Genomic DNA, 13394 nt, shown 5'->3' with positions numbered 1-13394 from the left:
ATCACAGCTAAGTGATAGATTACCCATACTGCAATGTATTCAGATAATTATTTTCAGTTATATCTGCATTTACCTTAGTTTGATTGTTCCCTACTGCACTGATTAGGTAATTACAGGGTTGAGCAGGGTTAAGCTCCCCCCACCTTTATTTTACTATAATGCAGCTCATCCAAGCCAGTTACACAGACTTTGAGTTTCAAATAGATTTCTTGTCCTTTGGCAAGCCACTGTTATAAGCTTTATTACAACAAGGCGCGCTTCCCATTTTCCACAATTTTATAATGGCCTGGGATTAAAACCGGTTTTCACCCATTACCACACACCAAAATTAAGCTCTAAAGGTTAATTGTGCTCTTCTCCATCATAAGAGGTCCACTAAAATAGTCAATAGGCACCACTTTCAGTAAGTGTTTCACTAAGCTTAGACTTTACTGAGTACTTATGTCAATCTTTAGCCACTTGAGGTCCAGCACCAGGAACTGAGCACAAATCCCTGCGTTTATCTGTCTTCCTGCTCATCACAGAACAACAAATAAAGCTTTAAAATGGATTAGGTGTTCCCTGACTAATGTCACTCACTGTCTCTCTCATAAACTGATATTCATTACAAAGGTTCATAAAACACTTGCTCTCATTCTCACAACATAGGCTGTACTTCTCTCATCCCTTTCATTTTTTATCCTTCCTTTCCTAGTTTTAAATACCAGTACAGAAGCAGTATGGATTAAAAGCTGCAGTCCAAAGAGTATCACCTGGAAGACTGAGCTTTATTCCAGATCTGAAGTTGAAAAAATCTACAGAAAACAAAAGAAGGAAGTGTCGCCTAGATTAATTCAGGAAGAGTTTATTCATCATACTGGGGAGAAGAAGAATAAATCATCTGAGAAGCTGAAACTGCAAGGTTCAGATTTCTCTCTTCGAGCTGCCTAGAAGATCACTGGCTGTGATTATTTTCTTTCTCTGAGGCATCTCCTCCAAATTGTGCAGGTCATCAACACTAAGCTGAACTGACAAACTCGGAAGAAATGCATTTTCAGTTTGCCACTAAGCTCTAGAGGATCAGAGCTTTCTTTCAATTTCTATTTGCCAAGAGCTTAGCAGCTCTTGCGAGCTTCTTACATCTGGTCTGTAGGCTTGACTGTAGAAATAGGGATAGATTTGCCTTAATCTTTGCCATGCTGTTGTTTAGGAACTCAGCTGTAGTTGCAGTAGCAGCTAAAACTACTAATGCTGCGGTAACTACATGAAGCAATAACAGAGAGCAAACAGCAGAGATGTATTTTCGTGCACAGCTTCAAAAGTGCGAACTGCAGTGTCTTGAGCATTTCCAGATATGAGTTAATTCAACAGACACTGTCGGCTGAGAACTCTTTGTCTCTGATTATAGCTTTTCCTGTAACTAAGAACAAGTGTCTCCTAGCCTCAACTTTGCTAACTGGCAGAAAGGAGAAGGAACTTCAGAAAACTGGATAGCAAAACAAATCCCCTTAAAATCATACTTGGGCACTAGTGAAAGAGCATGTAGATAATGCAAGACAGGTTAACACTGAGACTAGTGCTAGCCAGAAACAGCTAGAACTTTTAAGTGGCTACAGTATCTAAGCCTGGAACAGAAGGCACAAACGCATGCATCAGAAGAGAACAGAAGTCAGGCGTCTTCCTGGCAAAGTTTCAACCTTACCAACAGCCACACTGTCCATTCTCTTCACAGTGGCTGTCAAAAAGCAAGCAGTATTTTCACAGTTTCCTGCAGGAAGCCACAACAATGTCAAATTTCTGGCTGACCCTTGCCTCTGGTGAAGTAAGAGCATGGCAATAACTCTTTAAGTAATACAAGTGAAGTGGAGTCAAGAACAGTCAAAAAACCCAAAAAAGACAGTCTCCCTGCAAGCACGCTTGAAGAATCACCAGGATCCATACTCACTCATTGGAACAGAACGGGCGTTTCCCTATGCACTAATCACCTGCCTAGAAAGACTTACTCCAGGACTGAGTCACCAGTAAAACCAGCTGCTGAAAATCCCACCTGAACATTATTCCAACTACAGAAGCAACCTGCATATTCAGAAACAAAAAGGAAGATACAGAACATAGTCCTATTATTTGCTACGAACATTATTTCCCCTTACTTTAGAGAAAGTATCATCTTCGGCATACTTTTCAACACTTCCTCTGTCTTCCCCACAAATATCCTGATAATGACTCAACGTATCACTGGACATTACACAATCTTTGAGAAAGCCCCGAAAGTCAACTTTTTCTCAACCACTGTATGATGAAAGAGAGAGTCCCACTCTCTTCTTACCAGATAAGCAGCTGACACAGAGGAAATGGGAGACAAGACGTTCAGAATCCAATGCAACAGAAATACAGGATGAGGAGAGCCAGGGACTGCAGAAGTCACATACTTCAGAGTCAATGCAAAACACAGATTGCTAATCTGCAAGGAGAGATTGATGGCCAGAAGCTGTTGAGTAACTAAACTGTGAAGAACACAGGTTTCACACAGGCCATCCTTTTAAATATCACATACATACGATTTTTAATACAAGAACACTAAACACCAGCATAGACCTCTAGAAATACTACAGCTGAAATGAGAGCACTAACCAAAATACTCTGGCCAATCCTTGGCTTATCTCTACACTCCCTTCTAACCACAATTTGAGAGGAGAATTGAGAATTCAGCCATTTGCATAACGGAAAAAGCCTGCTCCGTTTTTATACATCCATCCACTACATTGCATTTTATAAAATCTCTAGTAGCACCGCTATGGAAAGCAAACCACTACTCTACAGCAATGTCAGCAAAGTCTAATTCATCTGATTCTTTCTACTTGGAGAAAAACATAGCAGGTAAAGTGCAAACGCAACCAAGGGAAAGAAATAACTAACTCCTCTTTTTTTGTCTCTATCAAATTTAGAGAGGTCAGGCGAACATTTACTTCCCACGATTCCACTGCACCCAAAAACATCCCCTTCTGCCTCACCTCCCAAAATAAGCTCCACTAAATTACTCTAACTGGCCTATAAGAAGATTCGTGGTTTGGACTGGATTTATTTGTATTTATGTTCTCTACATGACAGAATACAGGTTCTTTGCTGTGGTAAGCATACCCCATGTAATAAAAATTGGTCTAAAGAACAAATACTGCCAATAAAATGCAGCTGCCTTTTAATCCTGAACACAGGTCCATAATAATTTCATCTTCAGCTTGTGTCCATAGTATCTGAAGAGGTCACTACATGCTTCAGCTGGTACAACTTACACAAACAGCAGAGCACATAAGAGGGGAAAAAAAAAAAAAAAGAAAAAAAAATCAAGCTTGCATTACACTTGCTACCTTTACATTTCTTGGCACCGTCCTACACACTCGGTCCAATTTAAGTTAAACATAGATTCCTAAGGGCAGCACAGGTCAAAATTTCAAAATTTCTAGCAACAGCACTGTGAGCTACTTTCAAGTGGTCTTAACAGCCACTTGTAACATAGTCAGGTCTACATAAGAGGGCAGTCAGGCTTCAGTAAACACAAAGCAAACAATCCCAGCTTCATTTTGCCCCTCTTAATCAAAATTAAGCAAGAGAATCCCACATTTCTACTCCAGATATACTGCCTATTTTTTTACATGACCTTACAACAAAAGTCACCAGCTGTTCTGCCTCTGCTACATAAGCAAAGGAGAATTCTTATCTGTTTCAGATTTATGTTATTGCTAATGCATCAACCATGGAGAAAGTTACTGGATTTTGTGTACTATAATTGGCAAAAGGGTAAAATCCATACAATGGAATATATCTGGATTTTAAAATAATTAAACATTTAAGTCCAAGCAACAGTTCACAATCCAGAAAACACACTTTTGAAGTCTGTGCTCTAAAGAATTCATGTCTGCCTAAGAACTATAAAGCTATTGGGTAATGTAAAGGCCACAACTTAAATAGTGGAATATAAAACGCAAGTAAGAGAAAGAGCCTTTAGCAATATCCAAATTGCATGCCCAATTCACCACTACTTGATTCCTCATGCTACAGCAGTGCAACCACAGCTAGTATTTTATGTCCATTCTTTAAAGATACTTTACACACTCCTGCAGGTAAGAGCATACATTGACCTCTCACAACAGAGAATAAGAAGGTGTTTCAATTCTGTAAGAATTCAGAGAACAGTTGTTTATGCATGCATAATAGAATTTGGTGCAATAGTGTCAGATGTGGTGAGGCTGTAATTTACAATCAAAGGTGGGAATTAAGGTTGGAAAGCAATTTAACACAATTCATCATCATCGCGTAACCACTAGTGACTACTTCTTCAGCTTTAAAATTGTCAAAACAATTTAACAAAATTGTTAAAACAACCAGTACTTCTCACCAACATGGGCAAGTTAAACAGGCTGTATTTCTGACCTAAACGAGTATCTCAAAACATCTTTTAGAAATAGGTCTATTTTCTAGCTTTATTAAAAATATCATGCATGGAGACTACCTTAACAATATTAACAGTGATCTTTCCAAAATGCTTTCCAAAAGCTAGTAACATTTTTTCCTGAAATCTAAAGTATATTAAAGCCTTCAGGAAAACACCTCTCCATACACACCTCCTTTTTTATCATTAGCTCATACTACAGTCATCGAGGACTAAAAAAGCAAAATAATTGGAACTATATTTAGACATTCATTCTGCATGAATCTATAAACACACTTAATATATGTGTGAAAGAAGCTATAAAAAAACCTCAGCTACAAGAATACACCAGCAAGTGATATTTACAGTCATCTTCAATGTCAAGTAACTGGAAGAACCATCAACGGTATTCAAGTGACATTACTGTGTTGAAATGAAATGCAGTACCAGCACAGAAAGGTATCCGAAGTTTAACGGGGAATAAGAAATGAAAACCCCCTACTGCAGAACTACTGCACGTCTAGAAGCAGAACAGTTACATCTTTAAGAGTTGCTAGAAGAGAAAAATTCACATAAATATTAAAAAAAGACGAGCTGTCAAAACAGCTTTAGCGTTAATACTTTACAACTACGTTTTAATTAACCTCCGCAAAATTAAATTCCTCAAGGGTACCTGGATCCCCGCAAGACAGCATTGCCTAAAAAGCTTCAGTTTTTCTGGGCAAGACCTCAGTGCTATTCCCCTCCGGTTCGCTGCGCTCTTCCAAGCCCCCGGCTGCAAACACCGGGAGCCCGAGCGAGGCCGGTGCGGATCCCGCCCTCAGGCGCGGCCCCTCGCCCACCGCCCGACCCGCACCCGCCCACCGCGGCAGCGGCAGCTCCGCTCCCTTCCCGCAGCTCGGCGACGAACCCGAGCCGCTCCCCTCCGCCCCGACAGCGATTTCTCAGCACCCTGATTTCTAGGAAGTTCCACATTTCTCGCATTCCCGGTCCGCCGCCGCCGCTCCCCCGCTCGGCCACGTCCCGCCCAGCAGCGCGCTGCGGCTCTCACCGCGGGGAGGAGGCCGAGCGGCGCCGCGGGGAGGGCGCCCGGCAGCGCCCGCACCTCACGGCAGCGCCCAGCGCCAACGGCCGCGCACGCGGCCCCCGCCGAACTCCGCCGCGCGGCCACGGCGGCGCACGCGGCACCCCCCCCACCGCGTCCCTCCGCCTCCCCCGCCCACGCACCCCGCACGTGCGGCCGCCGCTCCGGAGCGGGAGCGACGTTAAACCGCCGTTCACCTCCTGCCGGGCAGGGCGGGCGCGGGGCCCGGCCGGCCGCTCCGGCCCACCCACGGACGCGGCCAGCGCCCGGCCGCCCTCGCGGCGCCAGGCTGCGGCCCGGGCGTGGCGCGGCCCAGGCTGCCCGCCCGCCAGCGCTGCCCTCCGGCCGGGCCCACACCCTGGCTTGCCCCGGGCTGTTGGCCCGCGCTGGGAGGCGAGCTGTACCCTCCACCCTATTTTTTAAATTTTTTTTTTTTTTCCCCTCCCACGTCTGCCCAGCCCCCCCCGAGGGATGCTCCCACCTCCCCACAGAAACGCCTGAAAATCTGGTAAAAATAATAGTTAAAAACATAATTTTGTGTAAGAGGGGTTTTAGCTTAACTCTTCAGTGTGCTTAGGGTGCCCGCAATCCACTGGGAAGCCTGCCATTAAACCAACCAGCCGCTGCAATGAAAGCTTCCCCCCCTTCTGTACATGAGAAGGAATAACACAGAAAAATGAGATAGGTTTGTATAATATCTATTTAGGGGACTACTTCTGCACCCGCTGGAATTACAAGTTTCAATACCCCAGTTAAAATCCAACTAGATCTCTTAAAGTGTAACGTGCTAAGTTTTTCCTGAGCAGATGGAGGCCAGAAGCAGTTACAAAAATACAAATTCCTGGAAAAAAAGCTCTTTCACTGGCAGTATCACTTCTGCTTTATTTTATTAACTAGATCTAGAAGTGCAGGGCAGGCAGGAGTTACCGCAGATTCAGTTCAACAGAACAAACCACCGCAGCCATTAAGTTATAACCCTTGTGTTTCTTGAGGATCTGCTGTGGTCTCTAAACGTGTATGTTCATCATTCAGACAAGGCTTGAGAGGCAAAGAATATCTAATGCAAATGGTTAATGCTGAGGGTGGGGTAAAAGCTGATGCCATTTTAGCTTCCCCTATATAAATATTAACACCTGAAATGATTCTCAGGATTTCAACTGCTGCGTAAAGAATGAGCAAGTGTGAAAACACTGTGGCCCATTCCACTGTCCTAACTGATGTAACACCACGGTGCCACAAAATTCCACAGGCTTTCATCAGGAAATTGTTCTATTGATTTTTGGAGAAGCCCCACGTTCCGCAAGCGTGTCTTCACACGACTTGTATTTGGGCCTGACGAGACATGACGATGCTTGTTTCCACAGTCGCAGGTATCAGCAAGTATCTGGCAAGCGGTGATCCTAGAGATCCTGTTTCTGCTGCGGGAAGATTCCTGCATCGTGCTACGCTCATGTGTCAGACACTGACAGTCATCCAAGCTCTCTCCAAAAACAAACCAGAGAAGCAGCCTGGCGTTATTTAAAATAGGTCAGTGTTCGGATTAGGGTGTTGTAACTACGTACACACAAGCTACAAGTCAATTGGATCACAAGCTTCCACTTTAGAGTCCACGCAGGAAGAAATGAGGAATTTTCCCATCCTTTCCTGATTTTGGAGTTTCATATTTTTGGGTAGGCACTGCGCAATTCAGAGACTCTGCATGGTAGCAACAGCCTTCCCTGGCACGTTCAGATCAGACAAGGTATTTGGCTTACATTCACAGAGAGGTTTTAAAGCAACTTTGTTAGCACTTCTCCTTGTGAACCCCACAGCAGAATGCTTTTGAACTTCAGTCAGTTAGAATAACATGGGCAAATAATTTAATCAGGTAATCTGTATTCAAGAGTTAATTTACTTTACAGTTGTTTATCAGTGTTCACCTTCTGTCTGGTTGATAGTTTTAGTTAATCATTCACTTGTCAGTAGATCAGTTGAATGGAGCCACTAGACTAATTTACAGTGAGTAGAAGGGCCTCAACCCAGGAAAGCTGAGATGACCCTGGCCTACAAATAATTTAACTCTGTCTACCTGGCCACACAGTCTAAGCCCTAAACCTTTGACTAAAAAGTGGCTATTTGTCCATCCTCACCGTTAAAGACTCCCTGAAGACTGGGCTGTCAACTGCTTAATTTTATGCCGTTTCTCTCACTATTATGGAGCTGTGTTCAATCTTAAGTAATTAGAGAGCAGCAACATGGTACGTATCCTTAAATTGTAATTTGCGTTAATGAATTCCACAGCATGTTAATCTGCCTAGTGCATCATACTATGCAAAACATTGTTAAGGTCCTAAAATTTAAATAAATCCTAATTTACAGGTTTGCTCAATGAGCTTTTAAAGGCTAATATTCTAATGTCAATGTGGATATCTGGTGGTTAACTGTGTAGCACATACAGAAACACACACAACTCAACTTGCCTTTTAAGTGAAATTAAAGGTCAGCATTTGTTTGACATTTTTGTCCCTGGGAACTCCCTTGCATTCCCCATTTATGTTTCCTGGGCATGTAATACACACAAAGAATGTTGCTTCCACTGCTTTGCAGTACTTTTTCTAAAGAATGTTACAAATCCGTGTACTGTGCTGTCATCCCAACTATTTAGTCTTTGCTAAGGAATACTAAGTGGTGGGGGTGGAAAAGAAGAAAAAAAGGAAGAGAAATGAAGGACCCATTTCAACTCATTCCAAATACAAGAGGTCGCAGAAATGCAGGGTACCTTTAAGATGTTTCTCCAAGCCCAGTACGAGCAGGAAGCTATAATGTGAGCTGTTAGGTTCTGTTTTTACTGAAAATGTCCTTAAATTGGTATGAAAACCTTTTCCCTGACCAAAGATCAAGTGTCTAATTTTGCAACATCAAGAGAACTACACAGACAAAAATACAGCATAAAAAACATTGTAAGACAAAGACAAGCGTGAATGCAGATGACTTGTTTAAACACAGCCAGGAGCTTTGCTAGTGAACACTGTTCTGTATGTGTATTCTGTGATACTTCAGTATATATTCAAATATTCACACAACAAGCATGGCCCAAACCACTTGACAAGCATAATCCAATATTTTTAGTTACTGCTAAAGCACGGTGGGTCAACTGAGAAACACCTGGAAATAATTACCTCACTATCAGCCTCAAACACCAACACCACAGCTTTCTGTTTCAGTTCCTGCATCTTCAGACGACTATCTTAGCCTATCACTTTTAACACCAAGCTTTCTATCCTACTTGTCACACTCAGGGACAACACAAACTCCTTGCCCCAGAAAGGACCATTAATAGAGTCATTAGGTTTGGACACTGAGATGAGATGGTGTTTGGAATCTAAAACTCTTCTGTGACAGTAACTCGCATACCTACAACTCCAGTTAAACCCAATGCATGTCTGTTTATAATAAAACCCTCCAAAAGGCACTAATGTGATGCTGCAATGTATATGAAGTGATCTTTTAAATAATTATTGTTAGCCTTTAGCCTATAAAGCCCTAAATTTAGACTTCGCTCAGGAAACAACTGAAGGCCATTGTAGTTAACTTTGCATGTGCCAATTGTTTTAATCGAAGAACCTGACTCCAAGCAGGTTGTATCCACCTACACAGCACTGAGCAGCCTGAGGACATCACCCTTTGGAAAGCTGCAATGGATGGGCCTCAGAATGACGCAGACACAGTAACTCCAGGCAAATATTGTCTAACACCTGGGATTCTGGCAGCCACAAAGACCCCATCAAAAGTAAGAAGACACCCACCCTTTTCAATCAATTACTCTCACCTGCTTTCCAGCCTCTCATTTGGAGGCTAATTAATCCATGCTCATACCCCACTGCCCACTTAGGAACAGGACTTGGAAGAGGATTGGGAATAGTCCATTTGGGACCAGGCATTCAGCACTGCAAAGCGTCACACCCAGGAGTCATGTACTGGAGAAAAGAGTCTTCTGGTAGACTCCCTGGACACATGAGATTACCAGGAAACACAGGGTACCGAGGACAAAATCAAATAAGAGAAGACTTGCACTGGAAAAGTGATCTAGCTGAAAGCCTGAGAGTTAAAACTGTGGAAGAAATGCCAGCTGGACAAGATTTAAACCTCACAGTGCACGTGCAAGCAACAGTGTCGCCGGGTAACTGTTCTTTACCAAAGCTGGTTTTGTAACACTTAATGCATGTATGCATATTAATAGCTTTCATTTAACTCATTTTCTTAGTTGCATGCCTGTGCTTATTAGACAGGTCTGAATAATGGTTCAGTTTTACATGAGCTGTGCAGGGGAATTTTTTTTTCCCTACTTTGTTTTTATACACTAGATCAACTACAAAATGTCTTCAGATTACAGAGACAGTCTTTCGGTTTGAACGAACGAAATGAATACTTAAAAGACCAATTCGCTGCGTACATCTACTTCAACCCCTTCTCCCAAACAAACCATCTGACCCACCCAAAACTACCACAGGCCACCTAAACAAGGACGACTGAAAGATTTGGTATTATCTCTTGGCAAAGCATAAGAACTTGGCAAGTAAGAGAGGGCTTCCCACCCTTGACAACATGCACAGTGAACTGACAGTTTTCCAGTACTCCAGACACAAAGAAGACAATCCATGTATTATAAGAAGAATGTCCTGGAGCACAGAGGCCGTGAAGATAAAAACCAGGATATGCAACACTACATGGCCTCACACTTGGCACGGCAAACAACACGAACCAAAATAATGGAAAGCTATAGAAAAACTGTAATAAATTGTGTCATTTCACAAACATCACAGAGCATGAGTAACAAGAACCAGAAGAATGACAGCAGCACCACATCAAAGAAATTCTTCACAGAAGCCAAGAAGAAAACTGGTTTAAATCAATTGAAGCATATACTTAAGATGAACACTAGTACACAAGCAAGAATTGTGCCAGAAGCGGCAGTGCCACATGGAATTAAGGAAAAATGGATAAAGCTGGAAGATTAAAAAGGTGAATTTATCCCTACCTAGAGGAACTTGTATGCCAAGTATGTTGTTGTCTATCTTGGAAATGAAGATTCCCTGCCAGTGCTCTTCAGAGCAATTATGCTTTTTGTCAAAAATACATTAAGCTTTCAGTCTATTCAGTGATGCATTTACACGCTGAGATGATGAAGCCAACAGCTGAGTTTCTCTGGGCATGAATAACTGTAATAAACAGCAAGTACTCTCAGTCACATGGAAAAGCCCCACTAGAGTGTGATCAGTGGCACCTCTGTCTTAAGTGTGCTGCTATTTACATTGGTCAATGCTACAGCACATAGATCTGGTCCTTCTTAGAAGCAGTATCTGCACTCTGAATGTTCAGCAGACCTATATGGGACTTCTTAACATCTACAGTCTGGGCTGAATGGTAACTTTTACTTGTCTGCTGGGTATCCAGAGCTCCAAAACAAATGCGAACAATTCAGGTTCTGTCCTGGTACCAGCTCCAGGCAGAAGAGAGGAGGCATCTCTGGAGAAAATTAGAAGTATAGCAAGTTTTGCAGATTCTGCCTCAGTCCAAGCATAGCCCTCATTCCTCGCACAGTACCAGAGACTTTACTGAGGGATAACTCCCCTTCCCCTCACAAAGGCCACTTTCATATCCTAGACTTTACTCCACTTCAAAGAATTTTCATTCCCTGAGATGCAGGGATCACTACATTCTGAGCTGTTTTCTTACAAACCAGGGATTTGTGCCTGTACTTCTTATACTTCGTGTTTGGTTCCATCTCATATGGTCTTTTACAATGAGAAGGAACCTGTTTCAAGCAACACCTATGAACAAACTACAGACCAGGCAACCACCTCATTATGAGGAAGTACTTGATATGCATAAAGATCTGGAGGTATCAAATGGAGCACACTGGTGGTGGGGAGGAAACCTGAGCAATTCATTCCAGTAGAAATGCTGTGTGTACCTCAGATGTGGCACAGACGTCCCTCATCAGCTTGATACCAATGTATAATCAACACCATAACCAGTTTCACATTTTAACGAAATACATGAGTATTAGAGAACACACACACATGCACACCAATTTACTGCCACAAGCATTAGACAGGCTTTTAAAAGATGGAAAACATACTGAAAACATGAAGACAACTAAGGCCACAGGCTACCCTTTTTTCCTTTAATGTAAAAGTTCTGCCTGTTTACATTTTGTGATTACTTGAAGCCTCTGCATATTTTCATAAATGTATTTAGGAAAATTAATTCCTTTTGTATAACACTTTGTTGTAACTAACAACCCCTGGGTAATTTGATATAGGCAAGTAATTTTTGGTAGAAACTGCACAAATGCATGATGGAATTTCAAGATAAAAGAGCAGTATCAGGCAGTGAAATATCATATCTGCATTTTCGATATATGCATCTCTGTTTTCCTCACTTTATCCTCCTCAAGTTCTCTATTTCCCTCATGCATACACCAAAATGTATTATTATTGCCATATGAGTCATTTTGGAATACTTTTTCCAGTTAGGTCAAGTTGAACGACGTATTTTGTTATAAAGCAAACAATGTAAACTTAGTTTCTAAAAATTACTCATCACAGAAGGCATTTGAATCAAACGCTCTGACCCGAACCCTGCTGTTCACATCCTGCTCACCTGTCGGTGCAATGGCTGGAGAAGACGTCACCCAACTACGGCCACGTCGGTAGGAGAACCACCACTAACTGAGGGCACGTGCACTCACACCAGTATCCATTGCCCACTGGGCCCAGGTCTCTTTTTGCCTTGCACCTGCCCTCACTCACTGCAAGTGCGCAGTCCGGAGCCGGTACCCCAACGACATCTCCACAAATGAGTTCAGCTACCGGAACCAGAATAATAAATAGTATGAATGATAAACTCCTGATAGCATAGTTTACCTTAGTTTTCAGTTATCTTAGAGACACACGGTATAGATACTGCCTCAAGCTACCTCCGCTTGCTTACCATGGAAGCACGGAAGATTTACATGAGTTCCAAGAACATGAAGGAAAAGAAGTTAATTGGATGTGACTTATCACCAAGTCCTACAAGGCTGAATACATATACAACAAAAGGACAAGGCTGCTTTATGGATATATAGCAACATATGAGCTTGATGTCAAATATACAGCTTACTGGTATATGCTAACATGGTCTGGGACTGGTTTCAGCCAATGTGCATACAAGGCAGTAATAAACTACTGCACTGTTAAACACTGTGAAGCTGGAGTTATCCAATACAGCTCTTAAAGTAGAAGTTGTTAAAAACCTCTGAACTGATAGTACTGTAAGACCTGCATTTTGCTTTTAACAAAGACTCTTTGGAATTCAGTTTATAAATACAGTTATGTAAAATGGGTCAAGTATCTGAGTTTGCAGGAGATCTGAGCAGTTTGTGCAGGAAGCTATACCAAAGCTAAGTATAAAATAAAAAAAGCTCTTTAAGTAGTAATTCTGTATGGATGTTTCTTAATTCAGTCTCCTGAATCCCAGCTACAGCATGTTCTACTAGAATTTCAAATAGAGGCTGGAGTGAACAAACATGCTTTGGTAAACAAGTGCTCTGGCACACAATGTTATGTAGGTGGGGTCTACCCAGGATGTCGAGTTCTTCCTCAAATTATAGAGATGAGCAAGAACACAAACACCATATTTGCATTTTCAGGATATTTACCAGTATTCTATTCAAATGAAACTAAACAAGGGCACTGGCTGAGGGGGGGATGTCCTCTCACAAAAGATTCACAGCCTTTTTCCAAAATATCAGCATTTTAGAGGCAGCCTAAAATCTACAGAACAGACCAGATTTGTGTTTGCTATTCCATTAATACTCCTAACAAACTGCTTATGTCAAAAGACACATGCATTCCACTTGAGCACTGTTACGCACCAACT

General features: G+C 42.2%; 1 protein-coding gene across 5 annotated transcripts in view; it reads right to left on the bottom strand.

Moving 5' to 3' along the window:
* The window catches only part of SGK3 (serum/glucocorticoid regulated kinase family member 3), a 60113-nt gene that overhangs the window by 30903 nt on the left and 15816 nt on the right, over positions 1–13394 (bottom strand). The window contains exon 1 of one of the 5 annotated variants that reach the window (XM_065627552.1): positions 5633–5717. The exons of 1 other annotated variant lie outside the window; for it this stretch is intronic. The gene's annotated coding sequence lies outside the window, so the exon portion shown is untranslated. 3 more of the 5 variants (XM_065627555.1, XM_065627553.1, XM_065627556.1) reach the window with 3 other exon arrangements.

The sequence above is a fragment of the Caloenas nicobarica genome, chromosome 2 (assembly GCF_036013445.1).
Source record: "Caloenas nicobarica isolate bCalNic1 chromosome 2, bCalNic1.hap1, whole genome shotgun sequence".
NCBI classification, from domain to species: domain Eukaryota; kingdom Metazoa; phylum Chordata; class Aves; order Columbiformes; family Columbidae; genus Caloenas; species Caloenas nicobarica.
Note: the sequence above shows the minus strand (reverse complement) of the source record. Positions and strands in the feature narration are given on the sequence as shown.